The sequence below is a fragment of the Labrus mixtus genome, chromosome 3, assembly GCF_963584025.1.
Source record: "Labrus mixtus chromosome 3, fLabMix1.1, whole genome shotgun sequence".
NCBI lineage: Eukaryota > Metazoa > Chordata > Actinopteri > Labriformes > Labridae > Labrus > Labrus mixtus.
Window position 1 is genome coordinate 12100766 of NC_083614.1, and position 25206 is coordinate 12125971.

The following is a 25206-nucleotide window of genomic DNA, read 5'->3' on the forward strand; positions in this document are numbered from 1 at the left end:
AGCAGAAAACCTGTCAGATTCTAATCCTGAGCAAGTCCAAATCAAATGGTACTTAATGTAGCTCGGGTTTAGAAGTACTTTCCTTTTTTCAGCGGAGTGTTTTTGATTTTGTTTTATGCATGCCAACACCACCATCACTGCTTTAAAAGCACATTCCCTGACCGGGAATCGAACCCGGGCCGCGGCAGTGAGAGCGCCGAATCCTAGCCACTAGACCATCAGGGAGCCAGTGGAAGACAGCTGGTGGACACACCAGTGAATCAAGTCTTCCTGTAAACATGAACCATTTTTCAGCAACTCTGGTCAAGTACTTCAGACTTGAGGAACGTCCAGCAAAATTTGAATGACATTTGCTTTGTTGTTTTTCTTTGTGTTTGCAACACTTGTGCACATCACTGCATCAGCTGAAGCTAAAAAAGGCTTAAAACATGTGCCTGTAAAGTGAACCCATGCAAGCGTTTTTCCAGCAATGAGGTTAAAGTTGTTCCCACTTGTTTGAAATCCTGCTTGAGTGTAAGCACTATAGGGTTTTTTGGACTACTTTACTTCTTCAGCTATAGCCCAAGGTACGCTCCAAACTCTGAGCCAATCACAAATGACTAGGGCTTAGCTTGGCTCTCTGTTTTGGACTCACAACTTTACTTTCAGGTAAACACAACTGTTTTTGAACATGGAGATACTCCATTTCATGCTGACTAGGTCAGATGACAATGTGGACCAATATAGAGCTGGGACACCAAGGCAGAGATTGGTACTATTGGTACTTCCCAGCATTAAATACATAATCCCTAACCGGGAATCGAACCCGGGCCGCAGCAGTGAAAGCGCTGAATCCTAGCCACTAGACCATTAGGGAGCCCGTCGGTGTGAAGTAGGAGAACACAGAAGTTATCAATTTGTCTGACAAAACACACAACTTCTTTTGCAGTTCCAGTCAATAAAATCAAACCCAGGCAAATTCTGCAAGACTGTATTATCATATCATTTGCTGTGGTTCCCCATGTAATTGTCACTGTCCTTAGTGTAACCCTTTAAGCAGAAAACCTGTCAGATTCTAATCCTGAGCAAGTCCAAATCAAATGGTACTTAACGTAGCTCGTGTTTAGAAGTACTTTCCTTTTTTCAGCGGAGTGTTTTTGATTTTGTTTTATGCATGCCAACACCACCATCACTGCTTTAAAAGCACATTCCCTGACCGGGAATCGAACCCGGGCCGCGGCGGTGAGAGCGCCGAATCCTAGCCACTAGACCATCAGGGAGCCAGTGGAAGACAGCTGGTGGACACACCAGTGAATCAAGTCTTCCTGTAAACATGGACCATTTTTCAGCAACTCTGGTCAAGTACTTCAGACTTGAGGAACGTCCAGCAAAATTTGAATGACATTTGCTTTGTTGTTTTTCTTTGTGTTTGCAACACTTGTGCACATCACTGCATCAGCTGAAGCTAAAAAAGGCTTAAAACATGTGCCTGTAAAGTGAACCCATGCAAGCGTTTTTCCAGCAATGAGGTTAAAGTTGTTCCCACTTGTTTGAAATCCTGCTTGAGTGTAAGCACTATAGGGTTTTTTGGACTACTTTACTTCTTCAGCTATAGCCCAAGGTACGCTCCAAACTCTGAGCCAATCACAAATGACTAGGGCTTAGCTTGGCTCTCTGTTTTGGACTCACAACTTTACTTTCAGGTAAACACAACTGTTTTTGAACATGGAGATACTCCATTTCATGCTGACTAGGTCAGATGACAATGTGGACCAATATAGAGCTGGGACACCAAGGCAGAGATTGGTACTATTGGTACTTCCCAGCATTAAATACATAATCCCTAACCGGGAATCGAACCCGGGCCGCAGCAGTGAAAGCGCTGAATCCTAGCCACTAGACCATTAGGGAGCCCGTCGGTGTGAAGTAGGAGAACACAGAAGTTATCAATTTGTCTGACAAAACACACAACTTCTTTTGCAGTTCCAGTCAATAAAATCAAACCCAGGCAAATTCTGCAAGACTGTATTATCATATCATTTGCTGTGGTTCCCCATGTAATTGTCACTGTCCTTAGTGTAACCCTTTAAGCAGAAAACCTGTCAGATTCTAATCCTGAGCAAGTCCAAATCAAATGGTACTTAACGTAGCTCGGGTTTAGAAGTACTTTCCTTTTTTCAGCGGAGTGTTTTTGATTTTGTTTTATGCATGCCAACACCACCATCACTGCTTTAAAAGCACATTCCCTGACCGGGAATCGAACCCGGGCCGCGGCGGTGAGAGCGCCGAATCCTAGCCACTAGACCATCAGGGAGCCAGTGGAAGACAGCTGGTGGACACACCAGTGAATCAAGTCTTCCTGTAAACATGAACCATTTTTCAGCAACTCTGGTCAAATACTTCAGACTTGAGGAACGTCCAGCAAAATTTGAATGACATTTGCTTTGTTGTTTTTCTTTGTGTTTGCAACACTTGTGCACATCACTGCATCAGCTGAAGCTAAAAAAGGCTTAAAACATGTGCCTGTAAAGTGAACCCATGCAAGCGTTTTTCCAGCAATGAGGTTAAAGTTGTTCCCACTTGTTTGAAATCCTGCTTGAGTGTAAGCACTATAGGGTTTTTTGGACTACTTTACTTCTTCAGCTATAGCCCAAGGTACGCTCCAAACTCTGAGCCAATCACAAATGACTAGGGCTTCGCTTGGCTCTCTGTTTTGGACTCATAACTCTACTTTCAGGTAAACACAACTGTTTTTGTACATGGACATACTCCATTTCAGGCTGACTAGGTCAGATGACAATGTGGACCAATATAGAGCTGGGACACCAAGGCAGAGATTGGTACTATTGGTACTTCCCAGCATTAAATACATATTCCCTAACCGGGAATCGAACCCGGGCCGCAGCGGTGAAAGCGCTGAATCCTAGCCACTAGACCATTAGGGAGCCCGTTGGTGTGAAGTAGGAGAACACAGAAGTTATCAATTTGTCTGACAAAACACACAACTTCTTTTGCAGTTCCAGTCAATAAAATCAAACCCAGGCAAATTCTGCAAGACTGTATTATCATATCATTTGCTGTGGTTCCCCATGTAATTGTCACTGTCCTTAGTGTAACCCTTTAAGCAGAAAACCTGTCAGATTCTAATCCTGAGCAAGTCCAAATCAAATGGTACTTAATGTAGCTCGGGTTTAGAAGTACTTTCCTTTTTTCAGCGGAGTGTTTTTGATTTTGTTTTATGCATGCCAACACCACCATCACTGCTTTAAAAGCACATTCCCTGACCGGGAATCGAACCCGGGCCGCGGCGGTGAGAGCGCCGAATCCTAGCCACTAGACCATCAGGGAGCCAGTGGAAGACAGCTGCTGGACACACCAGTGAATCAAGTCTTCCTGTAAACATGAACCATTTTTCAGCAACTCTGGTCAAGTACTTCAGACTTGAGGAACGTCCAGCAAAATTTGAATGACATTTGCTTTGTTGTTTTTCTTTGTGTTTGCAACACTTGTGCACATCACTGCATCAGCTGAAGCTAAAAAAGGCTTAAAACATGTGCCTGTAAAGTGAACCCATGCAAGCGTTTTTCCAGCAATGAGGTTAAAGTTGTTCCCACTTGTTTGAAATCCTGCTTGAGTGTAAGCACTATAGGGTTTTTTGGACTACTTTACTTCTTCAGCTATAGCCCAAGGTACGCTCCAAACTCTGAGCCAATCACAAATGACTAGGGCTTAGCTTGGCTCTATGTTTTGGACTCACAACTTTACTTTCAGGTAAACACAACTGTTTTTGAACATGGAGATACTCCATTTCATGCTGACTAGGTCAGATGACAATGTGGACCAATATAGAGCTGGGACACCAAGGCAGAGATTGGTACTATTGGTACTTCCCAGCATTAAATACATAATCCCTAACCGGGAATCGAACCCGGGCCGCAGCAGTGAAAGCGCTGAATCCTAGCCACTAGACCATTAGGGAGCCCGTCGGTGTGAAGTAGGAGAACACAGAAGTTATCAATTTGTCTGACAAAACACACAACTTCTTTTGCAGTTCCAGTCAATAAAATCAAACCCAGGCAAATTCTGCAAGACTGTATTATCATATCATTTGCTGTGGTTCCCCATGTAATTGTCACTGTCCTTAGTGTAACCCTTTAAGCAGAAAACCTGTCAGATTCTAATCCTGAGCAAGTCCAAATCAAATGGTACTTAACGTAGCTCGTGTTTAGAAGTACTTTCCTTTTTTCAGCGGAGTGTTTTTGATTTTGTTTTATGCATGCCAACACCACCATCACTGCTTTAAAAGAACATTCCCTGACCGGGAATCGAACCCGGGCCGCGGCGGTGAGAGCGCCGAATCCTAGCCACTAGACCATCAGGGAGCCAGTGGAAGACAGCTGCTGGACACACCAGTGAATCAAGTCTTCCTGTAAACATGAACCATTTTTCAGCAACTCTGGTCAAGTACTTCAGACTTGAGGAACGTCCAGCAAAATTTGAATGACATTTGCTTTGTTGTTTTTCTTTGTGTTTGCAACACTTGTGCACATCACTGCATCAGCTGAAGCTAAAAAAGGCTTAAAACATGTGCCTGTAAAGTGAACCCATGCAAGCGTTTTTCCAGCAATGAGGTTAAAGTTGTTCCCACTTGTTTGAAATCCTGCTTGAGTGTAAGCACTATAGGGTTTTTTGGACTACTTTACTTCTTCAGCTATAGCCCAAGGTACGCTCCAAACTCTGAGCCAATCACAAATGACTAGGGCTTAGCTTGGCTCTATGTTTTGGACTCACAACTTTACTTTCAGGTAAACACAACTGTTTTTGAACATGGAGATACTCCATTTCATGCTGACTAGGTCAGATGACAATGTGGACCAATATAGAGCTGGGACACCAAGGCAGAGATTGGTACTATTGGTACTTCCCAGCATTAAATACATAATCCCTAACCGGGAATCGAACCCGGGCCGCAGCAGTGAAAGCGCTGAATCCTAGCCACTAGACCATTAGGGAGCCCGTCGGTGTGAAGTAGGAGAACACAGAAGTTATCAATTTGTCTGACAAAACACACAACTTCTTTTGCAGTTCCAGTCAATAAAATCAAACCCAGGCAAATTCTGCAAGACTGTATTATCATATCATTTGCTGTGGTTCCCCATGTAATTGTCACTGTCCTTAGTGTAACCCTTTAAGCAGAAAACCTGTCAGATTCTAATCCTGAGCAAGTCCAAATCAAATGGTACTTAACGTAGCTCGTGTTTAGAAGTACTTTCCTTTTTTCAGCGGAGTGTTTTTGATTTTGTTTTATGCATGCCAACACCACCATCACTGCTTTAAAAGAACATTCCCTGACCGGGAATCGAACCCGGGCCGCGGCGGTGAGAGCGCCGAATCCTAGCCACTAGACCATCAGGGAGCCAGTGGAAGACAGCTGCTGGACACACCAGTGAATCAAGTCTTCCTGTAAACATGAACCATTTTTCAGCAACTCTGGTCAAGTACTTCAGACTTGAGGAACGTCCAGCAAAATTTGAATGACATTTGCTTTGTTGTTTTTCTTTGTGTTTGCAACACTTGTGCACATCACTGCATCAGCTGAAGCTAAAAAAGGCTTAAAACATGTGCCTGTAAAGTGAACCCATGCAAGCGTTTTTCCAGCAATGAGGTTAAAGTTGTTCCCACTTGTTTGAAATCCTGCTTGAGTGTAAGCACTATAGGGTTTTTTGGACTACTTTACTTCTTCAGCTATAGCCCAAGGTACGCTCCAAACTCTGAGCCAATCACAAATGACTAGGGCTTCGCTTGGCTCTCTGTTTTGGACTCATAACTCTACTTTCAGGTAAACACAACTGTTTTTGTACATGGACATACTCCATTTCAGGCTGACTAGGTCAGATGACAATGTGGACCAATATAGAGCTGGGACACCAAGGCAGAGATTGGTACTATTGGTACTTCCCAGCATTAAATACATATTCCCTAACCGGGAATCGAACCCGGGCCGCAGCGGTGAAAGCGCTGAATCCTAGCCACTAGACCATTAGGGAGCCCGTTGGTATGAAGTAGGAGAACACAGAAGTTATCAATTTGTCTGACAAAACACACAACTTCTTTTGCAGTTCCAGTCAATAAAATCAAACCCAGGCAAATTCTGCAAGACTGTATTATCATATCATTTGCTGTGGTTCCCCATGTAATTGTCACTGTCCTTAGTGTAACCCTTTAAGCAGAAAACCTGTCAGATTCTAATCCTGAGCAAGTCCAAATCAAATGGTACTTAATGTAGCTCGGGTTTAGAAGTACTTTCCTTTTTTCAGCGGAGTGTTTTTGATTTTGTTTTATGCATGCCAACACCACCATCACTGCTTTAAAAGCACATTCCCTGACCGGGAATCGAACCCGGGCCGCGGCGGTGAGAGCGCCGAATCCTAGCCACTAGACCATCAGGGAGCCAGTGGAAGACAGCTGGTGGACACACCAGTGAATCAAGTCTTCCTGTAAACATGAACCATTTTTCAGCAACTCTGGTCAAGTACTTCAGACTTGAGGAACGTCCAGCAAAATTTGAATGACATTTGCTTTGTTGTTTTTCTTTGTGTTTGCAACACTTGTGCACATCACTGCATCAGCTGAAGCTAAAAAAGGCTTAAAACATGTGCCTGTAAAGTGAACCCATGCAAGCGTTTTTCCAGCAATGAGGTTAAAGTTGTTCCCACTTGTTTGAAATCCTGCTTGAGTGTAAGCACTATAGGGTTTTTTGGACTACTTTACTTCTTCAGCTATAGCCCAAGGTACGCTCCAAACTCTGAGCCAATCACAAATGACTAGGGCTTAGCTTGGCTCTCTGCTTTGGACTCATAACTTTACTTTCAGGTAAACACAACTGTTTTTGTACATGGACATACTCCATTTCAGGCTGACTAGGTCAGATGACAATGTGGACCAATATAGAGCTGGGACACCAAGGCAGAGATTTGTACTATTGGTACTTCCCAGCATTAAATACATATTCCCTAACCGGGAATCGAACCCGGGCCGCAGCGGTGAAAGCGCTGAATCCTAGCCACTAGACCATTAGGGAGCCTGTCGGTGCGAAGTAGGAGAACACAGAAGTTATCAATTTGTCTGACAAAACACACAACTTCTTTTGCAGTTCCAGTCAATAAAATCAAACCCAGGCAAATTCTGCAAGACTGTATTATCATATCATTTGCTGTGGTTCCCCATGTAATTGTCACTGTCCTTAGTGTAACCCTTTAAGCAGAAATCCTGTCAGATTCTAATCCTGAGCAAGTCCAAATCAAATGGTACTTAACGTAGCTCGGGTTTAGAAGTACTTTCCTTTTTTCAGCGGAGTGTTTTTGATTTTGTTTTATGCATGCCAACACCACCATCACTGCTTTAAAAGCACATTCCCTGACCGGGAATCGAACCCGGGCCGCGGCGGTGAGAGCGCCGAATCCTAGCCACTAGACCATCAGGGAGCCAGTGGAAGACAGCTGCTGGACACACCAGTGAATCAAGTCTTCCTGTAAACATGAACCATTTTTCAGCAACTCTGGTCAAGTACTTCAGACTTGAGGAACGTCCAGCAAAATTTTAATGACATTTGCTTTGTTGTTTTTCTTTGTGTTTGCAACACTTGTGCACATCACTGCATCAGCTGAAGCTAAAAAAGGCTTAAAACATGTGCCTGTAAAGTGAACCCATGCAAGCGTTTTTCCAGCAATGAGGTTAAAGTTGTTCCCACTTGTTTGAAATCCTGCTTGAGTGTAAGCACTATAGGGTTTTTTGGACTACTTTACTTCTTCAGCTATAGCCCAAGGTACGCTCCAAACTCTGAGCCAATCACAAATGACTAGGGCTTCGCTTGGCTCTCTGTTTTGGACTCATAACTCTACTTTCAGGTAAACACAACTGTTTTTGTACATGGACATACTCCATTTCAGGCTGACTAGGTCAGATGACAATGTGGACCAATATAGAGCTGGGACACCAAGGCAGAGATTGGTACTATTGGTACTTCCCAGCATTAAATACATATTCCCTAACCGGGAATCGAACCCGGGCCGCAGCGGTGAAAGCGCTGAATCCTAGCCACTAGACCATTAGGGAGCCCGTTGGTGTGAAGTAGGAGAACACAGAAGTTATCAATTTGTCTGACAAAACACACAACTTCTTTTGCAGTTCCAGTCAATAAAATCAAACCCAGGCAAATTCTGCAAGACTGTATTATCATATCATTTGCTGTGGTTCCCCATGTAATTGTCACTGTCCTTAGTGTAACCCTTTAAGCAGAAAACCTGTCAGATTCTAATCCTGAGCAAGTCCAAATCAAATGGTACTTAATGTAGCTCGGGTTTAGAAGTACTTTCCTTTTTTCAGCGGAGTGTTTTTGATTTTGTTTTATGCATGCCAACACCACCATCACTGCTTTAAAAGCACATTCCCTGACCGGGAATCGAACCCGGGCCGCGGCGGTGAGAGCGCCGAATCCTAGCCACTAGACCATCAGGGAGCCAGTGGAAGACAGCTGGTGGACACACCAGTGAATCAAGTCTTCCTGTAAACATGAACCATTTTTCAGCAACTCTGGTCAAGTACTTCAGACTTGAGGAACGTCCAGCAAAATTTGAATGACATTTGCTTTGTTGTTTTTCTTTGTGTTTGCAACACTTGTGCACATCACTGCATCAGCTGAAGCTAAAAAAGGCTTAAAACATGTGCCTGTAAAGTGAACCCATGCAAGCGTTTTTCCAGCAATGAGGTTAAAGTTGTTCCCACTTGTTTGAAATCCTGCTTGAGTGTAAGCACTATAGGGTTTTTTGGACTACTTTACTTCTTCAGCTATAGCCCAAGGTACGCTCCAAACTCTGAGCCAATCACAAATGACTAGGGCTTAGCTTGGCTCTCTGTTTTGGACTCACAACTTTACTTTCAGGTAAACACAACTGTTTTTGAACATGGAGATACTCCATTTCATGCTGACTAGGTCAGATGACAATGTGGACCAATATAGAGCTGGGACACCAAGGCAGAGATTGGTACTATTGGTACTTCCCAGCATTAAATACATAATCCCTAACCGGGAATCGAACCCGGGCCGCAGCAGTGAAAGCGCTGAATCCTAGCCACTAGACCATTAGGGAGCCCGTCGGTGTGAAGTAGGAGAACACAGAAGTTATCAATTTGTCTGACAAAACACACAACTTCTTTTGCAGTTCCAGTCAATAAAATCAAACCCAGGCAAATTCTGCAAGACTGTATTATCATATCATTTGCTGTGGTTCCCCATGTAATTGTCACTGTCCTTAGTGTAACCCTTTAAGCAGAAAACCTGTCAGATTCTAATCCTGAGCAAGTCCAAATCAAATGGTACTTAACGTAGCTCGGGTTTAGAAGTACTTTCCTTTTTTCAGCGGAGTGTTTTTGATTTTGTTTTATGCATGCCAACACCACCATCACTGCTTTAAAAGCACATTCCCTGACCAGGAATCGAACCCAGGCCGCGGTGGTGAGAGCGCCGAATCCTAGCCACTAGACCATCAGGGAGCCAGTGGAAGACAGCTGGTGGACACACCAGTGAATCAAGTCTTCCTGTAAACATGAACCATTTTTCAGCAACTCTGGTCAAGTACTTCAGACTTGAGGAACGTCCAGCAAAATTTGAATGACATTTGCTTTGTTGTTTTTCTTTGTGTTTGCAACACTTGTGCACATCACTGCATCAGCTGAAGCTAAAAAAGGCTTAAAACATGTGCCTGTAAAGTGAACCCATGCAAGCGTTTTTCCAGCAATGAGGTTAAAGTTGTTCCCACTTGTTTGAAATCCTGCTTGAGTGTAAGCACTATAGGGTTTTTTGGACTACTTTACTTCTTCAGCTATAGCCCAAGGTACGCTCCAAACTCTGAGCCAATCACAAATGACTAGGGCTTAGCTTGGCTCTCTGTTTTGGACTCACAACTTTACTTTCAGGTAAACACAACTGTTTTTGAACATGGAGATACTCCATTTCATGCTGACTAGGTCAGATGACAATGTGGACCAATATAGAGCTGGGACACCAAGGCAGAGACTGGTACTATTGGTACTTCCCAGCATTAAATACATATTCCCTAACCGGGAATCGAACACAGGCCGCAGCAGTGAAGGCGCTGAATCCTAGCCACTAGACCATTAGGGAGCCTGTTGGTGTGAAGTAGGAGAACACAGAAGTTATCAATTTGTCTGACAAAACACACAACTTCTTTTGCAGTTCCAGTCAATAAAATTAAATCCAGGCAAATTCTGCAAGACTGTATTATCATATCATTTGCTGTGGTTCCCCATGTAATTGTCACTGTCCTTAGTGTAACCCTTTAAGCAGAAATCCTGTCAGATTCTAATCCTGAGCAAGTCCAAATCAAATGGTACTTAACGTAGCTCGGGTTTAGAAGTACTTTCCTTTTTTCAGCGGAGTGTTTTTGATTTTGTTTTATGCATGCCAACACCACCATCACTGCTTTAAAAGCACATTCCCTGACCGGGAATCGAACCCGGGCCGCTGCGGTGAGAGCGCCGAATCCTAGCCACTAGACCATCAGGGAGCCAGTGGAAGACAGCTGGTGGACACACCAGTGAATCAAGTCTTCCTGTAAACATGAACCATTTTTCAGCAACTCTGGTCAAGTACTTCAGACTTGAGGAATGTCCAGCAAAATTTGAATGACATTTGCTTTGTTGTTTTTCTTTGTGTTTGCAACACTTGTGCACATCACTGCATCAGCTGAAGCTAAAAAAGGCTTAAAACATGTGCCTGTAAAGTGAACCCATGCAAGCGTTTTTCCAGCAATGAGGTTAAAGTTGTTCCCACTTGTTTGAAATCCTGCTTGAGTGTAAGCACTATAGGGTTTTTTGGACTACTTTACTTCTTCAGCTATAGCCCAAGGTACGCTCCAAACTCTGAGCCAATCACAAATGACTAGGGCTTAGCTTGGCTCTCTGTTTTGGACTCATAACTTTACTTTCAGGTAAACACAACTGTTTTTGTACATGGACATACTCCATTTCAGGCTGACTAGGTCAGATGACAATGTGGACCAATATAGAGCTGGGACACCAAGGCAGAGATTGGTACTATTGGTACTTCCCAGCATTAAATACATAATCCCTAACTGGGAATCGAACCTGGGCCGCAGTGGTGAAAGCGCTGAATCCTAGCCACTAGACCATTAGGGAGCCTGTTGGTGTGAAGTAGGAGAACACAGAAGTTATTAATTTGTCTGACAAAACACACAACTTCTTTTGCAGTTCCAGTCAATAAAATCAAACCCAGGCAAATTCTGCAAGACTGTATTATCATATCATTTGCTGTGGTTCCCCATGTAATTGTCACTGTCCTTAGTGTAACCCTTTAAGCAGAAAACCTGTCAGATTCTAATCCTGAGCAAGTCCAAATCAAATGGTACTTAACGTAGCTTGGGTTTAGAAGTACTTTCCTTTTTTCAGCGGAGTGTTTTTGATTTTGTTTTATGCATGCCAACACCACCATCACTGCTTTAAAAGCACATTCCCTGACCGGGAATCGAACCCGGGCCGCGGCGGTGAGAGCGCTGAATCCTAGCCACTAGACCATTAGGGAGCCCGTCGGTGTGAAGTAGGAGAACACAGAAGTTATCAATTTGTCTGACAAAACACACAACTTCTTTTGCAGTTCCAGTCAATAAAATCAAACCCAGGCAAATTCTGCAAGACTGTATTATCATATCATTTGCTGTGGTTCCCCATGTAATTGTCACTGTCCTTAGTGTAACCCTTTAAGCAGAAAACCTGTCAGATTCTAATCCTGAGCAAGTCCAAATCAAATGGTACTTAACGTAGCTCGGGTTTAGAAGTACTTTCATTTTTTCAGCGGAGTGTTTTTGATTTTGTTTTATGCATGCCAACACCACCATCACTGCTTTAAAAGCACATTCCCTGACCGGGAATCGAACCCGGGCCACGGCGGTGAGAGCGCCGAATCCTAGCCACTAGACCATCAGGGAGCCAGTGGAAGACAGCTGGTGGACACACCAGTGAATCAAGTCTTCCTGTAAACATGGACCATTTTTCAGCAACTCTGATCAAGTACTTCAGACTTGAGGAACGTCCAGCAAAATTTGAATGACATTTGCTTTGTTGTTTTTCTTTGTGTTTGCAACACTTGTGCACATCACTGCATCAGCTGAAGCTAAAAAAGGCTTAAAACATGTGCCTGTAAAGTGAACCCATGCAAGCGTTTTTCCAGCAATGAGGTTAAAGTTGTTCCGACTTGTTTGAAATCCTACTTGAGTGTAAGCACTATAGGGTTTTTTGGACTACTTTACTTCTTCAGCTATAGCCCAAGGTACGCTCCAAACTCTGAGCCAATCACAAATGACTAGGGCTTAGCTTGGCTCTCTGTTTTGGACTCATAACTCTACTTTCAGGTAAACACAACTGTTTTTGTACATGGACATACTCCATTTCAGGCTGACTAGGTCAGATGACAATGTGGACCAATATAGAGCTGGGACACCAAGGCAGAGATTGGTACTATTGGTACTTCCCAGCATTAAATACATATTCCCTAACCGGGAATCGAACATGGGCCGCAGCAGTGAAGGCGCTGAATCCTAGCCACTAGACCATTAGGGAGCCTGTTGGTGTGAAGTAGGAGAACACAGAAGTTATCAATTTGTCTGACAAAACACACAACTTCTTTTGCAGTTCCAGTCAATAAAATCAAACCCAGGCAAATTCTGCAAGACTGTATTATCATATCATTTGCTGTGGTTCCCCATGTAATTGTCACTGTCCTTAGTGTAACCCTTTAAGCAGAAATCCTGTCAGATTCTAATCCTGAGCAAGTCCAAATCAAATGGTACTTAACGTAGCTCGGGTTTAGAAGTACTTTCCTTTTTTCAGCGGAGTGTTTTTGATTTTGTTTTATGCATGCCAACACCACCATCACTGCTTTAAAAGCACATTCCCTGACCGGGAATCGAACCCGGGCCGCGGCGGTGAGAGCGCCGAATCCTAGCCACTAGACCATCAGGGAGCCAGTGGAAGACAGCTGGTGGACACACCAGTGAATCAAGTCTTCCTGTAAACATGGACCATTTTTCAGCAACTCTGATCAAGTACTTCAGACTTGAGGAACGTCCAGCAAAATTTGAATGACATTTGCTTTGTTGTTTTTCTTTGTGTTTGCAACACTTGTGCACATCACTGCATCAGCTGAAGCTAAAAAAGGCTTAAAACATGTGCCTGTAAAGTGAACCCATGCAAGCGTTTTTCCAGCAATGAGGTTAAAGTTGTTCCGACTTGTTTGAAATCCTACTTGAGTGTAAGCACTATAGGGTTTTTTGGACTACTTTACTTCTTCAGCTATAGCCCAAGGTACACTCCAAACTCTGAGCCAATCACAAATGACTAGGGCTTAGCTTGGCTCTCTGTTTTGGACTCATAACTCTACTTTCAGGTAAACACAACTGTTTTTGTACATGGACATACTCCATTTCAGGCTGACTAGGTCAGATGACAATGTGGACCAATATAGAGCTGGGACACCAAGGCAGAGATTGGTACTATTGGTACTTCCCAGCATTAAATACATATTCCCTAACCGGGAATCGAACACAGGCCGCAGCAGTGAAGGTGCTGAATCCTAGCCACTAGACCATTAGGGAGCCTGTTGGTGTGAAGTAGGAGAACACAGAAGTTATCAATTTGTCTGACAAAACACACAACTTCTTTTGCAGTTCCAGTCAATAAAATCAAACCCAGGCAAATTCTGCAAGACTGTATTATCATATCATTTGCTGTGGTTCCCCATGTAATTGTCACTGTCCTTAGTGTAACCCTTTAAGCAGAAATCCTGTCAGATTCTAATCCTGAGCAAGTCCAAATCAAATGGTACTTAACGTAGCTCGGGTTTAGAAGTACTTTCCTTTTTTCAGCGGAGTGTTTTTGATTTTGTTTTATGCATGCCAACACCACCATCACTGCTTTAAAAGCACATTCCCTGACCGGGAATCGAACCCCGGCCGCGGCGGTGAGAGCGCCGAATCCTAGCCACTAGACCATCAGGGAGCCAGTGGAAGACAGCTGGTGGACACACCAGTGAATCAAGTCTTCCTGTAAATATGAACCATTTTTCAGCAACTCTGGTCAAGTACTTCAGACTTGAGGAACGTCCAGCAAAATTTGAATGACATTTGCTTTGTTGTTTTTCTTTGTGTTTGCAACACTTGTGCACATCACTGCATCAGCTGAAGCTAAAAAAGGCTTAAAACATGTGCCTGTAAAGTGAACCCATGCAAGCGTTTTTCCAGCAATGAGGTTAAAGTTGTTCCGACTTGTTTGAAATCCTACTTGAGTGTAAGCACTATAGGGTTTTTTGGACTACTTTACTTCTTCAGCTATAGCCCAAGGTACGCTCCAAACTCTGAGCCAATCACAAATGACTAGGGCTTAGCTTGGCTCTCTGTTTTGGACTCATAACTTTACTTTCAGGTAAACACAACTGTTTTTGTACATGGACATACTCCATTTCAGGCTGACTAGGTCAGATGACAATGTGGACCAATATAGAGCTGGGACACCAAGGCAGAGATTGGTACTATTGGTACTTCCCAGCATTAAATACATATTCCCTAACCGGGAATCGAACCCGGGCCGCAGCAGTGAAAGTGCTGAATCCTAGCCACTAGACCATTAGGGAGCCCGTTGGTGTGAAGTAGGAGAACACAGAAGTTATCAATTTGTCTGACAAAACACACAACTTCTTTTGCAGTTCCAGTCAATAAAATCAAACCCAGGCAAATTCTGCAAGACTGTATTATCATATCATTTGCTGTGGTTCCCCATGTAATTGTCACTGTCCTTAGTGTAACCCTTTAAGCAGAAATCCTGTCAGATTCTAATCCTGAGCAAGTCCAAATCAAATGGTACTTAACGTAGCTCGGGTTTAGAAGTACTTTCCTTTTTTCAGCGGAGTGTTTTTGATTTTGTTTTATGCATGCCAACACCACCATCACTGCTTTAAAAGCACATTCCCTGACCGGGAATCGAACCCGGGCCGCGGTGGTGAGAGCGCCGAATCCTAGCCACTAGACCATCAGGGAGCCAGTGGAAGACAGCTGGTGGACACACCAGTGAATCAAGTCTTCCTGTAAACATGAACACATTTTTCAGCAACTCTGGTCAAGTACTTCAGACTTGAGGAACGTCCAGCAAAATTTGAATGACATTTGCTTTGTTGTTTTTCTTTGTGTTTGCAACACTTGTGCACATCACTGCATCAGCTGAAGCTAAAAAAGGCTTAAAACATGTGCCTGTAAAGTGAACCCATGCAAGCGTTTTTCCAGCAATGAGGTTAAAGTTGTTCCGACTTGTTTGAAATCCTGCTTGAGTGTAAGCACTATAGGGTTTTTTGGACTACTTTACTTCTTCAGCTATAGCCCAAGGTACGCTCCAAACTCTGAGCCAATCACAAATGACTAGGGCTTAGCTTGGCTCTCTGTTTTGGACTCATAACTCTACTTTCAGGTAAACACAACTGTTTTTGTACATGGACATACTCCATTTCAGGCTGACTAGGTCAGATGACAATGTGGACCAATATAGAGCTGGGACACCAAGGCAGAGATTGGTACTATTGGTACTTCCCAGCATTAAATACATATTCCCTAACCGGGAATCGAACCCGGGCCGCAGCGGTGAAAGCGCTGAATCCTAGCCACTAGACCATTAGGGAGCCCGTTGGTGTGAAGTAGGAGAACACAGAAGTTATCAATTTGTCTGACAAAACACACAACTTCTTTTGCAGTTCCAGTCAATAAAATCAAACCCAGGCAAATTCTGCAAGACTGTATTATCATATCATTTGCTGTGGTTCCCCATGTAATTGTCACTGTCCTTAGTGTAACCCTTTAAGCAGAAAACCTGTCAGATTCTAATCCTGAGCAAGTCCAAATCAAATGGTACTTAACGTAGCTCGGGTTTAGAAGTACTTTCCTTTTTTCAGCGGAGTGTTTTTGATTTTGTTTTATGCATGCCAACACCACCATCACTGCTTTAAAAGCACATTCCCTGACCGGGAATCGAACCCGGGCCGCGGCGGTGAGAGCGCCGAATCCTAGCCACTAGACCATCAGGGAGCCAGTGGAAGACAGCTGGTGGACACACCAGTGAATCAAGTCTTCCTGTAAACATGGACCATTTTTCAGCAACTCTGATCAAGTACTTCAGACTTGAGGAACGTCCAGCAAAATTTGAATGACATTTGCTTTGTTGTTTTTCTTTGTGTTTGCAACACTTGTGCACATCACTGCATCAGCTGAAGCTAAAAAAGGCTTAAAACATGTGCCTGTAAAGTGAACCCATGCAAGCGTTTTTCCAGCAATGAGGTTAAAGTTGTTCCGACTTGTTTGAAATCCTACTTGAGTGTAAGCACTATAGGGTTTTTTGGACTACTTTACTTCTTCAGCTATAGCCCAAGGTACGCTCCAAACTCTGAGCCAATCACAAATGACTAGGGCTTAGCTTGGCTCTCTGTTTTGGACTCATAACTCTACTTTCAGGTAAACACAACTGTTTTTGTACATGGACATACTCCATTTCAGGCTGACTAGGTCAGATGACAATGTGGACCAATATAGAGCTGGGACACCAAGGCAGAGATTGGTACTATTGGTACTTCCCAGCATTAAATACATATTCCCTAACCGGGAATCGAACATGGGCCGCAGCAGTGAAGGCGCTGAATCCTAGCCACTAGACCATTAGGGAGCCTGTTGGTGTGAAGTAGGAGAACACAGAAGTTATCAATTTGTCTGACAAAACACACAACTTCTTTTGCAGTTCCAGTCAATAAAATCAAACCCAGGCAAATTCTGCAAGACTGTATTATCATATCATTTGCTGTGGTTCCCCATGTAATTGTCACTGTCCTTAGTGTAACCCTTTAAGCAGAAATCCTGTCAGATTCTAATCCTGAGCAAGTCCAAATCAAATGGTACTTAACGTAGCTCGGGTTTAGAAGTACTTTCCTTTTTTCAGCGGAGTGTTTTTGATTTTGTTTTATGCATGCCAACACCACCATCACTGCTTTAAAAGCACATTCCCTGACCGGGAATCGAACCCGGGCCGCGGCTGTGAGAGCGCCGAATCCTAGCCACTAGACCATCAGGGAGCCAGTGGAAGACAGCTGGTGGACACACCAGTGAATCAAGTCTTCCTGTAAACATGGACCATTTTTCAGCAACTCTGATCAAGTACTTCAGACTTGAGGAACGTCCAGCAAAATTTGAATGACATTTGCTTTGTTGTTTTTCTTTGTGTTTGCAACACTTGTGCACATCACTGCATCAGCTGAAGCTAAAAAAGGCTTAAAACATGTGCCTGTAAAGTGAACCCATGCAAGCGTTTTTCCAGCAATGAGGTTAAAGTTGTTCCGACTTGTTTGAAATCCTGCTTGAGTGTAAGCACTATAGGGTTTTTTGGACTACTTTACTTCTTCAGCTATAGCCCAAGGTACGCTCCAAACTCTGAGCCAATCACAAATGACTAGGGCTTAGCTTGGCTCTCTGTTTTGGACTCATAACTCTACTTTCAGGTAAACACAACTGTTTTTGTACATGGACATACTCCATTTCAGGCTGACTAGGTCAGATGACAATGTGGACCAATATAGAGCTGGGACACCAAGGCAGAGATTGGTACTATTGGTACTTCCCAGCATTAAATACATATTCCCTAACCGGGAATCGAACCCGGGCCGCAGCGGTGAAAGCGCTGAATCCTAGCCACTAGACCATTAGGGAGCCCGTTGGTGTGAAGTAGGAGAACACAGAAGTTATCAATTTGTCTGACAAAACACACAACTTCTTTTGCAGTTCCAGTCAATAAAATCAAACCCAGGCAAATTCTGCAAGACTGTATTATCATATCATTTGCTGTGGTTCCCCATGTAATTGTCACTGTCCTTAGTGTAACCCTTTAAGCAGAAAACCTGTCAGATTCTAATCCTGAGCAAGTCCAAATCAAATGGTACTTAACGTAGCTCGGGTTTAGAAGTACTTTCCTTTTTTCAGCGGAGTGTTTTTGATTTTGTTTTATGCATGCCAACACCACCATCACTGCTTTAAAAGCACATTCCCTGACCGGGAATCGAACCCGGGCCGCGGCGGTGAGAGCGCCGAATCCTAGCCACTAGACCATCAGGGAGCCAGTGGAAGACAGCTGGTGGACACACCAGTGAATCAAGTCTTCCTGTAAACATGGACCATTTTTCAGCAACTCTGATCAAGTACTTCAGACTTGAGGAACGTCCAGCAAAATTTGAATGACATTTGCTTTGTTGTTTTTCTTTGTGTTTGCAACACTTGTGCACATCACTGCATCAGCTGAAGCTAAAAAAGGCTTAAAACATGTGCCTGTAAAGTGAACCCATGCAAGCGTTTTTCCAGCAATGAGGTTAAAGTTGTTCCGACTTGTTTGAAATCCTACTTGAGTGTAAGCACTATAGGGTTTTTTGGACTACTTTACTTCTTCAGCTATAGCCCAAGGTACGCTCCAAACTCTGAGCCAATCACAAATGACTAGGGCTTAGCTTGGCTCTCTGTTTTGGACTCATAACTCTACTTTCAGGTAAACACAACTGTTTTTGTACATGGACATACTCCATTTCAGGCTGACTAGGTCAGATGACAATGTGGACCAATATAGAGCTGGGACACCAAGGCAGAGATTGGTACTATTGGTACTTCCCAGCATTAAATACATATTCCCTAACCGGGAATCGAACATGGGCCGCAGCAGTGAAGGCGCTGAATCCTAGCCACTAGACCATTAGGGAGCCTGTTGGTGTGAAGTAGGAGAACACAGAAGTTATCAATTTGTCTGACAAAACACACAACTTCTTTTGCAGTTCCAGTCAATAAAATCAAACCCAGGCAAATTCTGCAAGACTGTATTATCATATCATTTGCTGTGGTTCCCCATGTAATTGTCACTGTCCTTAGTGTAACCCTTTAAGCAGAAATCCTGTCAGATTCTAATCCTGAGCAAGTCCAAATCAAATGGTACTTAACGTAGCTCGGGTTTAGAAGTACTTTCCTTTTTTCAGCGGAGTGTTTTTGATTTTGTTTTATGCATGCCAACACCACCATCACTGCTTTAAAAGCACATTCCCTGACCGGGAATCGAACCCGGGCCGCGGCGGTGAGAGCGCCGAATCCTAGCCACTAGACCATCAGGGAGCCAGTGGAAGACAGCTGGTGGACACACCAGTGAATCAAGTCTTCCTGTAAACATGGACCATTTTTCAGCAACTCTGATCAAGTACTTCAGACTTGAGGAACGTCCAGCAAAATTTGAATGACATTTGCTTTGTTGTTTTTCTTTGTGTTTGCAACACTTGTGCACATCACTGCATCAGCTGAAGCTAAAAAAGGCTTAAAACATGTGCCTGTAAAGTGAACCCATGCAAGCGTTTTTCCAGCAATGAGGTTAAAGTTGTTCCGACTTGTTTGAAATTCTACTTGAGTGTAAGCACTATAGGGTTTTTTGGACTACTTTACTTCTTCAGCTATAGCCCAAGGTACGCTCCAAACTCTGAGCCAATCACAAATGACTAGGGCTTAGCTTGGCTCTCTGTTTTGGACTCATAACTCTACTTTCAGGTAAACACAACTGTTTTTGTACATGGACATACTCCATTTCAGGCTGACTAGGTCAGATGACAATGTGGACCAATATAGAGCTGGGACACCAAGGCAGAGATTGGTACTATTGGTACTTCCCAGCATTAAATACATATTCCCTAACCGGGAATCGAACACAGGCCGCAGCAGTGAAGGTGCTGAATCCTAGCCACTAGACCATTAGGGAGCCTGTTGGTGTGAAGTAGGAGAACACAGAAGTTATCAATTTGTCTGACAAAACACACAACTTCTTTTGCAGTTCCAGTCAATAAAATCAAACCCAGGCAAATTCTGCAAGACTGTATTATCATATCATTTGCTGTGGTTCCCCATGTAATTGTCACTGTCCTTAGTGTAACCCTTTAAGCAGAAATCCTGTCAGATTCTAATCCTGAGCAAGTCCAAATCAAATGGTACTTAACGTAGCTCGGGTTTAGAAGTACTTTCCTTTTTTCAGCGGAGTGTTTTTGATTTTGTTTTATGCATGCCAACACCACCATCACTGCTTTAAAAGCACATTCCCTGACCGGGAATCGAACCCCGGCCGCGGCGGTGAGAGCGCCGAATCCTAGCCACTAGACCATCAGGGACCCAGTGGAAGACAGCTGGTGGACACACCAGTGAATCAAGTCTTCCTGTAAATATGAACCATTTTTCAGCAACTCTGGTCAAGTACTTCAGACTTGAGGAACGTCCAGCAAAATTTGAATGACATTTGCTTTGTTGTTTTTCTTTGTGTTTGCAACACTTGTGCACATCACTGCATCAGCTGAAGCTAAAAAAGGCTTAAAACATGTGCCTGTAAAGTGAACCCATGCAAGCGTTTTTCCAGCAATGAGGTTAAAGTTGTTCCGACTTGTTTGAAATCCTGCTTGAGTGTAAGCACTATAGGGTTTTTTGGACTACTTTACTTCTTCAGCTATAGCCCAAGGTACGCTCCAAACTCTGAGCCAATCACAAATGACTAGGGCTTAGCTTGGCTATCTGTTTTGGACTCATAACTCTACTTTCAGGTAAACACAACTGTTTTTGTACATGGACATACTCCATTTCAGGCTGACTAGGTCAGATGACAATGTGGACCAATATAGAGCTGGGACACCAAGGCAGAGATTGGTACTATTGGTACTTCCCAGCATTAAATACATATTCCCTGACTGGGAATCGAACCCGGGCCGCAGCGGTGAAAGCGCTGAAACCTAGCCACTACACCATTAGGGAGCCTGTTGGTCTGAAGTAGGAGAACACAGAAGTTATCAATTTGTCTGACAAAACACACAACTTCTTTTGCAGTTCCAGTCAATAAAATCAAACCCAGGCAAATTCTGCAAGACTGTATTATCATATCATTTGCTGTGGTTCCCCATGTAATTGTCACTGTCCTTAGTGTAACCCTTTAAGCAGAAATCCTGTCAGATTCTAATCCTGAGCAAGTCCAAATCAAATGGTACTTAACGTAGCTCGGGTTTAGAAGTACTTTCCTTTTTTCAGCGGAGTGTTTTTGATTTTGTTTTATGCATGCCAACACCACCATCACTGCTTTAAAAGCACATTCCCTGACCAGGAATCGAACCCGGGCCGCGGTGGTGAGAGCGCCGAATCCTACCCACTAGACCATCAGGGAGCCAGTGGAAGACAGCTGGTGGACACACCAGTGAATCAAGTCTTCCTGTAAACATGAACCATTTTTCAGCAACTCTGGTCAAGTACTTCAGACTTGAGGAACGTCCAGCAAAATTTGAATGACATTTGCTTTGTTGTTTTTCTTTGTGTTTGCAACACTTGTGCACATCACTGCATCAGCTGAAGCTAAAAAAGGCTTAAAACATGTGCCTGTAAAGTGAACCCATGCAAGCGTTTTTCCAGCAATGAGGTTAAAGTTGTTCCGACTTGTTTGAAATCCTGCTTGAGTGTAAGCACTATAGGGTTTTTTGGACTACTTTACTTCTTCAGCTATAGCCCAAGGTACGCTCCAAACTCTGAGCCAATCACAAATGACTAGGGCTTAGCTTGGCTCTCTGTTTTGGACTCATAACTCTACTTTCAGGTAAACACAACTGTTTTTGTACATGGACATACTCCATTTCAGGCTGACTAGGTCAGATGACAATGTGGACCAATATAGAGCTGGGACACCAAGGCAGAGATTGGTACTATTGGTACTTCCCAGCATTAAATACATATTCCCTAACCAGGAATCGAACCCGGGCCGCAGCGGTGAAAGCGCTGAATCCTAGCCACTAGACCATTAGGGAGCCCGTCTGTGTGAAGTAGGCGAACACAGAAGTTATCAATTTGTCTGACAAAACACACAACTTCTTTTGCAGTTCCAGTCAATAAAATCAAACCCTGGCAAATTCTGCAAGACTGTATTATCATATCATTTGCTGTGGTTCCCCATGTAATTGTCACTGTCCTTAGTGTAACCCTTTAAGCAGAAAACCTGTCAGATTCTAATCCTGAGCAAGTCCAAATCAAATGGTACTTAACGTAGCTCGGGTTTAGAAGTACTTTCCTTTTTTCAGCGGAGTGTTTTTGATTTTGTTTTATGCATGCCAACACCACCATCACTGCTTTAAAAGCACATTCCCTGACCGGGAATCGAACCCGGGCCGCGGCGGTGAGAGCGCCGAATCCTAGCCACTAGACCATCAGGGAGCCAGTGGAAGACAGCTGGTGGACACACCAGTGAATCAAGTCTTCCTGTAAACATGGACCATTTTTCAGCAACTCTGATCAAGTACTTCAGACTTCAGGAACGTCCAGCAAAATTTGAATGACATTTGCTTTGTTGTTTTTCTTTGTGTTTGCAACACTTGTGCACATCACTGCATCAGCTGAAGCTAAAAAAGGCTTAAAACATGTGCCTGTAAAGTGAACCCATGCAAGCGTTTTTCCAGCAATGAGGTTAAAGTTGTTCCGACTTGTTTGAAATCCTGCTTGAGTGTAAGCACTATAGGGTTTTTTGGACTACTTTACTTCTTCAGCTATAGCCCAAGGTACGCTCCAAACTCTGAGCCAATCACAAATGACTAGGGCTTAGCTTGGCTATCTGTTTTGGACTCATAACTCTACTTTCAGGTAAACACAACTGTTTTTGTACATGGACATACTCCATTTCAGGCTGACTAGGTCAGATGACAATGTGGACCAATATAGAGCTGGGACACCAAGGCAGAGATTGGTACTATTGGTACTTCCCAGCATTAAATACATATTCCCTGACTGGGAATCGAACCCGGGCTGCAGCGGTGAAAGCGCTGAAACCTAGCCACTACACCATTAGGGAGCCTGTTGGTGTGAAGTAGGAGAACACAGAAGTTATCAATTTGTCTGACAAAACACACAACTTCTTTTGCAGTTCCAGTCAATAAAATCAAACCCAGGCAAATTCTGCAAGACTGTATTATCATATCATTTGCTGTGGTTCCCCATGTAATTGTCACTGTCCTTAGTGTAACCCTTTAAGCAGAAATCCTGTCAGATTCTAATCCTGAGCAAGTCCAAATCAAATGGTACTTAACGTAGCTCGGGTTTAGAAGTACTTTCCTTTTTTCAGCGGAGTGTTTTTGATTTTGTTTTATGCATGCCAACACCACCATCACTGCTTTAAAAGCACATTCCCTGACCAGGAATCGAACCCGGGCCGCGGTGGTGAGAGCGCCGAATCCTAGCCACTAGACCATCAGGGAGCCAGTGGAAGACAGCTGGTGGACACACCAGTGAATCAAGTCTTCCTGTAAACATGAACCATTTTTCAGCAACTCTGGTCAAGTACTTCAGACTTGAGGAACGTCCAGCAAAATTTGAATGACATTTGCTTTGTTGTTTTTCTTTGTGTTTGCAACACTTGTGCACATCACTGCATCAGCTGAAGCTAAAAAAGGCTTAAAACATGTGCCTGTAAAGTGAACCCATGCAAGCGTTTTTCCAGCAATGAGGTTAAAGTTGTTCCGACTTGTTTGAAATCCTGCTTGAGTGTAAGCACTATAGGGTTTTTTGGACTACTTTACTTCTTCAGCTATAGCCCAAGGTACGCTCCAAACTCTGAGCCAATCACAAATGACTAGGGCTTAGCTTGGCTCTCTGTTTTGGACTCATAACTCTACTTTCAGGTAAACACAACTGTTTTTGTACATGGACATACTCCATTTCAGGCTGACTAGGTCAGATGACAATGTGGACCAATATAGAGCTGGGACACCAAGGCAGAGATTGGTACTATTGGTACTTCCCAGCATTAAATACATATTCCCTAACCGGGAATCGAACCCGGGCCGCAGCGGTGAAAGCGCTGAATCCTAGCCACTAGACCATTAGGGAGCCCGTCTGTGTGAAGTAGGAGAACACAGAAGTTATCAATTTGTCTGACAAAACACACAACTTCTTTTGCAGTTCCAGTCAATAAAATCAAACCCTGGCAAATTCTGCAAGACTGTATTATCATATCATTTGCTGTGGTTCCCCATGTAATTGTCACTGTCCTTAGTGTAACCCTTTAAGCAGAAAACCTGTCAGATTCTAATCCTGAGCAAGTCCAAATCAAATGGTACTTAACGTAGCTCGGGTTTAGAAGTACTTTCCTTTTTTCAGCGGAGTGTTTTTGATTTTGTTTTATGCATGCCAACACCACCATCACTGCTTTAAAAGCACATTCCCTGACCGGGAATCGAACCCGGGCCGCGGCGGTGAGAGCGCCGAATCCTAGCCACTAGACCATCAGGGAGCCAGTGGAAGACAGCTGGTGGACACACCAGTGAATCAAGTCTTCCTGTAAACATGGACCATTTTTCAGCAACTCTGATCAAGTACTTCAGACTTGAGGAACGTCCAGCAAAATTTGAATGACATTTGCTTTGTTGTTTTTCTTTGTGTTTGCAACACTTGTGCACATCACTGCATCAGCTGAAGCTAAAAAAGGCTTAAAACATGTGCCTGTAAAGTGAACCCATGCAAGCGTTTTTCCAGCAATGAGGTTAAAGTTGTTCCGACTTGTTTGAAATCCTACTTGAGTGTAAGCACTATAGGGTTTTTTGGACTACTTTACTTCTTCAGCTATAGCCCAAGGTACGCTCCAAACTCTGAGCCAATCACAAATGACTAGGGCTTAGCTTGGCTCTCTGTTTTGGACTCATAACTCTACTTTCAGGTAAACACAACTGTTTTTGTACATGGACATACTCCATTTCAGGCTGACTAGGTCAGATGACAATGTGGACCAATATAGAGCTGGGACACCAAGGCAGAGATTGGTACTATTGGTACTTCCCAGCATTAAATACATATTCCCTAACCGGGAATCGAACACAGGCCGCAGCAGTGAAGGCGCTGAATCCTAGCCACTAGACCATTAGGGAGCCTGTTGGTGTGAAGTAGGAGAACACAGAAGTTATCAATTTGTCTGACAAAACACACAACTTCTTTTGCAGTTCCAGTCAATAAAATCAAACCCAGGCAAATTCTGCAAGACTGTATTATCATATCATTTGCTGTGGTTCCCCATGTAATTGTCACTGTCCTT

At 43.5% G+C, this 25206-nt stretch overlaps 39 non-coding genes across 39 annotated transcripts; all 39 read right to left on the reverse strand.

Moving 5' to 3' along the window:
- Positions 1-153: 153 nt before the first annotated feature.
- Positions 154-225, reverse strand: trnae-cuc (transfer RNA glutamic acid (anticodon CUC)). The gene has a single exon. It is a non-coding gene; the product is annotated as a tRNA-Glu (tRNA).
- A 559-nt stretch (positions 226-784) lies between these two features.
- On the reverse strand, positions 785-856 carry trnae-uuc (transfer RNA glutamic acid (anticodon UUC)). Its single transcript has one exon. It is a non-coding gene; the product is annotated as a tRNA-Glu (tRNA).
- Positions 857-1187: 331 nt separating this feature from the next.
- On the reverse strand, positions 1188-1259 carry trnae-cuc (transfer RNA glutamic acid (anticodon CUC)). The gene has a single exon. It is a non-coding gene; the product is annotated as a tRNA-Glu (tRNA).
- Positions 1260-1818: 559 nt separating this feature from the next.
- On the reverse strand, positions 1819-1890 carry trnae-uuc (transfer RNA glutamic acid (anticodon UUC)). The gene has a single exon. It is a non-coding gene; the product is annotated as a tRNA-Glu (tRNA).
- Positions 1891-2221: 331 nt separating this feature from the next.
- trnae-cuc (transfer RNA glutamic acid (anticodon CUC)) lies at positions 2222-2293 on the reverse strand. The gene has a single exon. It is a non-coding gene; the product is annotated as a tRNA-Glu (tRNA).
- A 559-nt stretch (positions 2294-2852) lies between these two features.
- On the reverse strand, positions 2853-2924 carry trnae-uuc (transfer RNA glutamic acid (anticodon UUC)). The gene has a single exon. It is a non-coding gene; the product is annotated as a tRNA-Glu (tRNA).
- Positions 2925-3255: 331 nt separating this feature from the next.
- Positions 3256-3327, reverse strand: trnae-cuc (transfer RNA glutamic acid (anticodon CUC)). The gene has a single exon. It is a non-coding gene; the product is annotated as a tRNA-Glu (tRNA).
- Positions 3328-3886: 559 nt separating this feature from the next.
- trnae-uuc (transfer RNA glutamic acid (anticodon UUC)) lies at positions 3887-3958 on the reverse strand. Its single transcript has one exon. It is a non-coding gene; the product is annotated as a tRNA-Glu (tRNA).
- Positions 3959-4289: 331 nt separating this feature from the next.
- On the reverse strand, positions 4290-4361 carry trnae-cuc (transfer RNA glutamic acid (anticodon CUC)). The gene has a single exon. It is a non-coding gene; the product is annotated as a tRNA-Glu (tRNA).
- Positions 4362-4920: 559 nt separating this feature from the next.
- On the reverse strand, positions 4921-4992 carry trnae-uuc (transfer RNA glutamic acid (anticodon UUC)). Its single transcript has one exon. It is a non-coding gene; the product is annotated as a tRNA-Glu (tRNA).
- Positions 4993-5323: 331 nt separating this feature from the next.
- trnae-cuc (transfer RNA glutamic acid (anticodon CUC)) lies at positions 5324-5395 on the reverse strand. The gene has a single exon. It is a non-coding gene; the product is annotated as a tRNA-Glu (tRNA).
- Positions 5396-5954: 559 nt separating this feature from the next.
- Positions 5955-6026, reverse strand: trnae-uuc (transfer RNA glutamic acid (anticodon UUC)). The gene has a single exon. It is a non-coding gene; the product is annotated as a tRNA-Glu (tRNA).
- A 331-nt stretch (positions 6027-6357) lies between these two features.
- trnae-cuc (transfer RNA glutamic acid (anticodon CUC)) lies at positions 6358-6429 on the reverse strand. The gene has a single exon. It is a non-coding gene; the product is annotated as a tRNA-Glu (tRNA).
- Positions 6430-6988: 559 nt separating this feature from the next.
- trnae-uuc (transfer RNA glutamic acid (anticodon UUC)) lies at positions 6989-7060 on the reverse strand. Its single transcript has one exon. It is a non-coding gene; the product is annotated as a tRNA-Glu (tRNA).
- Positions 7061-7391: 331 nt separating this feature from the next.
- Positions 7392-7463, reverse strand: trnae-cuc (transfer RNA glutamic acid (anticodon CUC)). Its single transcript has one exon. It is a non-coding gene; the product is annotated as a tRNA-Glu (tRNA).
- Positions 7464-8022: 559 nt separating this feature from the next.
- trnae-uuc (transfer RNA glutamic acid (anticodon UUC)) lies at positions 8023-8094 on the reverse strand. Its single transcript has one exon. It is a non-coding gene; the product is annotated as a tRNA-Glu (tRNA).
- A 331-nt stretch (positions 8095-8425) lies between these two features.
- trnae-cuc (transfer RNA glutamic acid (anticodon CUC)) lies at positions 8426-8497 on the reverse strand. Its single transcript has one exon. It is a non-coding gene; the product is annotated as a tRNA-Glu (tRNA).
- Positions 8498-9056: 559 nt separating this feature from the next.
- On the reverse strand, positions 9057-9128 carry trnae-uuc (transfer RNA glutamic acid (anticodon UUC)). Its single transcript has one exon. It is a non-coding gene; the product is annotated as a tRNA-Glu (tRNA).
- Positions 9129-9459: 331 nt separating this feature from the next.
- On the reverse strand, positions 9460-9531 carry trnae-cuc (transfer RNA glutamic acid (anticodon CUC)). The gene has a single exon. It is a non-coding gene; the product is annotated as a tRNA-Glu (tRNA).
- Positions 9532-10493: 962 nt separating this feature from the next.
- On the reverse strand, positions 10494-10565 carry trnae-cuc (transfer RNA glutamic acid (anticodon CUC)). The gene has a single exon. It is a non-coding gene; the product is annotated as a tRNA-Glu (tRNA).
- A 962-nt stretch (positions 10566-11527) lies between these two features.
- trnae-cuc (transfer RNA glutamic acid (anticodon CUC)) lies at positions 11528-11599 on the reverse strand. The gene has a single exon. It is a non-coding gene; the product is annotated as a tRNA-Glu (tRNA).
- Positions 11600-11930: 331 nt separating this feature from the next.
- On the reverse strand, positions 11931-12002 carry trnae-cuc (transfer RNA glutamic acid (anticodon CUC)). The gene has a single exon. It is a non-coding gene; the product is annotated as a tRNA-Glu (tRNA).
- Positions 12003-12964: 962 nt separating this feature from the next.
- trnae-cuc (transfer RNA glutamic acid (anticodon CUC)) lies at positions 12965-13036 on the reverse strand. Its single transcript has one exon. It is a non-coding gene; the product is annotated as a tRNA-Glu (tRNA).
- A 962-nt stretch (positions 13037-13998) lies between these two features.
- On the reverse strand, positions 13999-14070 carry trnae-cuc (transfer RNA glutamic acid (anticodon CUC)). Its single transcript has one exon. It is a non-coding gene; the product is annotated as a tRNA-Glu (tRNA).
- Positions 14071-14629: 559 nt separating this feature from the next.
- trnae-uuc (transfer RNA glutamic acid (anticodon UUC)) lies at positions 14630-14701 on the reverse strand. Its single transcript has one exon. It is a non-coding gene; the product is annotated as a tRNA-Glu (tRNA).
- Positions 14702-15032: 331 nt separating this feature from the next.
- Positions 15033-15104, reverse strand: trnae-cuc (transfer RNA glutamic acid (anticodon CUC)). Its single transcript has one exon. It is a non-coding gene; the product is annotated as a tRNA-Glu (tRNA).
- Positions 15105-15664: 560 nt separating this feature from the next.
- trnae-uuc (transfer RNA glutamic acid (anticodon UUC)) lies at positions 15665-15736 on the reverse strand. The gene has a single exon. It is a non-coding gene; the product is annotated as a tRNA-Glu (tRNA).
- A 331-nt stretch (positions 15737-16067) lies between these two features.
- trnae-cuc (transfer RNA glutamic acid (anticodon CUC)) lies at positions 16068-16139 on the reverse strand. The gene has a single exon. It is a non-coding gene; the product is annotated as a tRNA-Glu (tRNA).
- Positions 16140-17101: 962 nt separating this feature from the next.
- trnae-cuc (transfer RNA glutamic acid (anticodon CUC)) lies at positions 17102-17173 on the reverse strand. The gene has a single exon. It is a non-coding gene; the product is annotated as a tRNA-Glu (tRNA).
- Positions 17174-17732: 559 nt separating this feature from the next.
- On the reverse strand, positions 17733-17804 carry trnae-uuc (transfer RNA glutamic acid (anticodon UUC)). Its single transcript has one exon. It is a non-coding gene; the product is annotated as a tRNA-Glu (tRNA).
- A 331-nt stretch (positions 17805-18135) lies between these two features.
- On the reverse strand, positions 18136-18207 carry trnae-cuc (transfer RNA glutamic acid (anticodon CUC)). Its single transcript has one exon. It is a non-coding gene; the product is annotated as a tRNA-Glu (tRNA).
- Positions 18208-19169: 962 nt separating this feature from the next.
- On the reverse strand, positions 19170-19241 carry trnae-cuc (transfer RNA glutamic acid (anticodon CUC)). The gene has a single exon. It is a non-coding gene; the product is annotated as a tRNA-Glu (tRNA).
- A 962-nt stretch (positions 19242-20203) lies between these two features.
- On the reverse strand, positions 20204-20275 carry trnae-cuc (transfer RNA glutamic acid (anticodon CUC)). Its single transcript has one exon. It is a non-coding gene; the product is annotated as a tRNA-Glu (tRNA).
- A 962-nt stretch (positions 20276-21237) lies between these two features.
- trnae-cuc (transfer RNA glutamic acid (anticodon CUC)) lies at positions 21238-21309 on the reverse strand. The gene has a single exon. It is a non-coding gene; the product is annotated as a tRNA-Glu (tRNA).
- Positions 21310-21868: 559 nt separating this feature from the next.
- trnae-uuc (transfer RNA glutamic acid (anticodon UUC)) lies at positions 21869-21940 on the reverse strand. The gene has a single exon. It is a non-coding gene; the product is annotated as a tRNA-Glu (tRNA).
- Positions 21941-22271: 331 nt separating this feature from the next.
- On the reverse strand, positions 22272-22343 carry trnae-cuc (transfer RNA glutamic acid (anticodon CUC)). The gene has a single exon. It is a non-coding gene; the product is annotated as a tRNA-Glu (tRNA).
- A 962-nt stretch (positions 22344-23305) lies between these two features.
- trnae-cuc (transfer RNA glutamic acid (anticodon CUC)) lies at positions 23306-23377 on the reverse strand. The gene has a single exon. It is a non-coding gene; the product is annotated as a tRNA-Glu (tRNA).
- Positions 23378-23936: 559 nt separating this feature from the next.
- trnae-uuc (transfer RNA glutamic acid (anticodon UUC)) lies at positions 23937-24008 on the reverse strand. Its single transcript has one exon. It is a non-coding gene; the product is annotated as a tRNA-Glu (tRNA).
- A 331-nt stretch (positions 24009-24339) lies between these two features.
- Positions 24340-24411, reverse strand: trnae-cuc (transfer RNA glutamic acid (anticodon CUC)). Its single transcript has one exon. It is a non-coding gene; the product is annotated as a tRNA-Glu (tRNA).
- Positions 24412-25206: the final 795 nt, after the last annotated feature.